Source organism: Vicugna pacos, unplaced genomic scaffold (genome assembly GCF_048564905.1).
Source record: "Vicugna pacos unplaced genomic scaffold, VicPac4 scaffold_13, whole genome shotgun sequence".
NCBI classification, from domain to species: Eukaryota; Metazoa; Chordata; class Mammalia; order Artiodactyla; family Camelidae; genus Vicugna; species Vicugna pacos.
The window spans coordinates 1,265,988-1,271,085 of record NW_027328734.1 but is presented as its reverse complement, the minus strand read 5'-3'; positions in this window follow the sequence as shown (position 1 = coordinate 1,271,085).

The window sequence follows — 5,098 nt, the reverse complement described above, 5'->3', positions numbered from 1 at the left end:
TTTCCACGAGAGCATCTGTAAGAAATGAACATGCTATGATTCTAAAATTCTCACAATGGTAAAATCTCCTAACTCCTACAATTATTAACTGTTTTGCAATGGGAATGTAATACTGTCAAAGGCTTGATTTTGGATAACAATGTGCTGTTTTCTCATAGTTGCAATATGGTATGTGAGGATAATACCTGAGATCCACAACAAATATTACCGCTCAAGTGCTGGGCAAAGAACTGTAAAGATTCTGCATTTTTAGGACTGAGGACTGCTTTCAAAATGATGACTATGCTCACTGTAATCCAGGTAGTCCAAGGAAAGAAAGGTTATTGTAATGTGTAGCTTAAAGGGAATAAATTAGTGGTCAGTCTCTGTAAATTAGTCAAGGTGTGTTCAAAGACAAAATAAGTGGTGTCAACAATGAAAATTAAAAGAAAAACAATCAGACATAAGCTTATATTAAAGGACTGGGGAATGTATATGCCTCTGTCCAATTAAAGGGTTCACTGGCTTGGCCCGAGTATTAGCTTGGGATTAAATGAACAGGTAACAATTAGTATACTTGGAGAAATATAATCTACATCTCCCTGCTTGGGGGAAAATCTGTAGGATCAAAGAAACACTAAATTCACAGAGATTCTGCCAGATGCAGAGGAATAATTCACTGTTAACCCAACTAAGACAATCTTAGTTACAGCTTAACAATCCATCTTCACACACACACACAGTGGTACACATATTTGTAGTTTTTAGTGGGAAGAATTCAGTGGGCAGGGCTCAGAGAATAGTTTTCAAACACCAGCCAAGTTTTGTACTTTTGCCAATAGTCTAGGTATTCCCAGGTAGAATACTACAGATGGACAAACAAATAATATTCTTCTTTAGGATATCTAATTTTAAATTAAACTGTAGCCTTTGACTTATCAGTATAGAAACTTGTTATGATGATCACAGTAAGACCCACTGTGTGATAACAGAGCTGGAAACTAGCTGCTGAACCAGCCCAACTGAACCTCAGACTGCTAATGTAAGCAACAAAATAGTCACCATCATAGTGCAGCTGACAAAATTAAAAGCTTGATGTTTCTGTTTTAGGAAAAACCACTGCTGTCCAGACACATATCTCCTGCAGCAAGTGTGCTCTTTTCTTCTCTTGGTAAAGGTCATATTGGTGGGATGTTGCTAGAGCTTACCCTGGCCCATTTGCCCATTCTCCAGATTATCAAAGGCTTTTTCACAAATGGTGACACATTTTCAGGACTCAATTTTGCCATTCCAGTCTTATCAGCTTACAATGGCTGCATGATTGTGAGCAGAAGCCTTAGGCTCCCTGACTTTGCCTACAAATTTTCCAGCATTTCAGGGTATTTCACATTCTGACAATGCTTCACCTTTTATTTTAAATTAATGGGAAATAGTCAAAGTCTTCAATGAATATTTTATATTTCCTAATATCTGTATAAATTTGGTATTCTTGCAGTTGCACAAATTTTTAATTCTACCACCCTCACCTCTTTTTTGTCCACACATTTTAGATTGCAATTTGGTTACTGAATATGACCACCCCAACCAAGTGGCTAGTACCACTTAGATACTTCCTGTGTGGAGGCTAGAAATGGCACAATATATGTAGGGTGTATAATCCTGCATTAAATGTTTGCAATGACAGTGTCCCTTCTGGACAAAGCTCTGATTCTAAGAAGTAAATTTATTAGAAGGCAGTATATTTATTGGTAAGGGGAAGAGAATCAGCTATTTTTGGGTGGGTGGGTGATGAAGAGACAGGAAAAAAATCCAGCAAATGAGAATGGAATGGTTTAGGCCTCTGGAGGCATGAATTAAGAAGAAAATGATACTTTTCTCCTGTACCTACCTCAAATTACTTTCTTGATTGAATAGTCCTTGGGCTATGAAAAGAGCTAGATTGTGGTGAAGTAAAAAGACCATAATGAAATAGTTTGAAAACCATGAGAGTTTTGTTGTTTCAGGAAAGTAGATTTTGCTTAAAGTCAACATGTATTTTTCATTCACTTAATACTAAATTTCATCCTGTGGCATGTTCTGTGGTTACTGTGCTGGTATCCAAGTTAGACAAGGAAAGGGGTATAGACAGAAAACATCTGGAGTTGGTGGTTTCTATGCTGAGCCTGGGAAAGTCTAAGTAGGTAAAAGGAGGACATACTAAGTCCAAGGGTTCGCTGGAGAAAGAGTCGTGAGTTTGGAGCTAAATCTGTTGACAAGCATTTACCTGGATGTATCTCCAGAAACAGATAATCATAAAGATATGCCAAGGTAGTCAGATGCCAGATCTATAAAAAATGACTAAACTATATTGAGTTGTGGGCTTAGAGTTGGAAAGGCATTAAGTGCCACTCTGAGGATGTAACATTGTCATTGGCTGGAACATAAAAGTAACATAAAGCATTGACTATAAAATATAGTGTAGATTCTTCAGGGCAGGAAAAAAGCACCAACTGGAATGCTTTGAGAACAGCACAAAGAAGACCGTAGATAAAATTAACTATTATTTTCTTCCACATGCTGAATGTGCCATCTGAGACTACATCATGTGACCTTTATGATTCCAGGGATGACATAATAGAGACCATGATCCCTGGGCCTTTTCCTGCATTTATCTTTTAATACTTTCCAGGATGAACCAGAAACCACTAAGTATTTTTCCCTCTCTCCATGTTTTAGTCTTTTCCCAAATTCTTACATTTCTCTTCTTCCTTCCAAGAAATTATTTAAATTTACACACATATTGTTCCATCAAATGACCATATCAATCAAATATCTCTTTTTATCTTTAAATTTCAGCTTAGTGTCCCGTTTAACTCTTACTCTATTCTAAAAAAATACGAGGAAAATACAGGCACACATCTATGTTTATTGCTGAAATAAGAAAATTGCAGATAGTTGTCAACATTGGCCAACATTAATATTAATCTTTGTTATCCTGCATAATCTGGTATTCCTCTGGTAGATCAGTTGTAATTAGGATAACGTTCATAAACTGAAGATGGCTGATGAGTTGGCCTTTAAAGAGAGGTAGCTGATGTATCAGCTATCAATGTCACAGGAAACCGTGGGTTGATCCCTGGTTGAAGTTTAGAAAAACGACCTTCATTGGCAGATATGTTGTCATATCTTTTTGGAAAAGTAAGGGCCTCCACCATCAGTCCAAAATAATTGCTCTGCATGGGAGACAAGATGCTGTTCTGAAAAGTGGAAGTTTTAGTTGTAATGAAGTTCACAACACGGCCATTTGCTTCAGTGTAGCTGCTTTGAGACTGCCCATGGACAGTGGTCAAGAGATTTAAAATAGCACGTTGATCCACTGCAATTTGTTCTGGTGGTCTAACTGACATTGATGATGGAGGAGAAAAATCACCTCTGATCGGGGTAGTTGTATCACCAATTATTATGTGGCTAGAAGAAGGCTTTCTTATTAGAGGCATGTTTAAATTTGCAGAAAGTAAAAATGCACTTTCTCCACTAGTGTCAACCACAAAAACATAATTATGCACAGTTACCCCCTGCTTTAAAGTGCTTCATTTTGAAATCTTCAGCCAATGAAGATAACAGAGAGGCATTTTTAATCCCAACTCTTCTTTTTATTCTCACTAAAACCTGGGGAAAGCCTCATTTAAGATTTGGATTATGGCAGAACTGTAGCTACAACCAAAGAGAAACATTTTAGTAATATTTTAAACCAAAATACAAGACTAAAATAAGCCTAACCTATAAAACCTCAGATTTCACGTTTACTATGCAAAGATAATATCATCAATATATGAGCATTGCTGAGTATATTTTGAAATCCCTTATTTGGAATATATGCATTTAAGTAGTATAGTCATCAAATTTAAGAAGTTAGCATTTGCAGTAACGGTGAAAGCCACTTTTTAATAGCAGCTTTAATACCTTTATTTAGATTTCTCGTAAGATTCATAGTTGCTAGTAACGTTTCTCATAATCTTGAATACTTAAGGCACAGTCCTCATTTTTAGAAAAAAAGAGAATTTTAGTAGTTTCATACAATTTTCAAAATCTCGCTTTACATATATATTACCATAGATTGAAGTACAAAACACAATTTTATATATACGTTACCGAGTCATAACTGCAATTACTGAATTCCTCGCTTAAAACAGAGACTTCTTTTCTTCTGCCAGAACGTCAGCTATACAAGCAGATGTTTGAAAATTCTGCCGCACTCTACTAAACCCATATATGTTAAGCTGTCTAAGTAAACATATCATACTTCCAGTTTCATATATTCTGAAAGTGGCCTTTCTTTCCAAAACTTGCTTCTTAAAGACATTTTCATCAATCACTACAGAAGTTCCATTATCATCCCACCAGATGGATTTAAATTGGTCACTCCCAGCCATTTTCCAGAGTTTTCTTGGAAATGTCAGAGAAGGAAAATCATTACCTTCATCTGGTTCAGAAACACAATGTGTGTAACATGACGTTTTTATCAAGGATTCTTCAGACAATTTCTGAAAATCATTTTTGTCAATCATAGACCTCAAGACAAGTCCCCAGAGAATGTTTGATCACACAATAGAGATCTACCGGAGTTTCCTGAACCAGTTGGTCCATCTTTACGAGACACATCTTGAATTTCTTAAGAAATATGTTCCATCACAAATAACTTTTACTACAGCTAATTTTCTAATCTGCATGATTTTGAGCACTTCAGCTACAAATGCTGCTTTGGCAGGCCTACACAGATAAACTGCTAGGCCATCACAATGGTTCTCAACTTCAGTAGATATGACTTCACAAAATGACTGGTCTCCTAGCAACTCAAGTGTAACATTCATCCAGTGTTTAATTCTCATTCATCCAGTTAAAGTGAAACATATTGGATACTTATTTTTATAGTGTGATCTGCAAATATTATCCCCACAAAATCTTTTTAATAATTTAATATTGGGGTCTATGAAATAAAACCAATCTCCATACTTTTGTACACAAATTTATACCAGATTTGTGAACAGAGAATAAATAATGCGCAAAATATATAAAATAATTTTAAACTTATGGAATTTAAAGTGAAATTTATGTAAAACCTCTACAGAAAAGGTATACG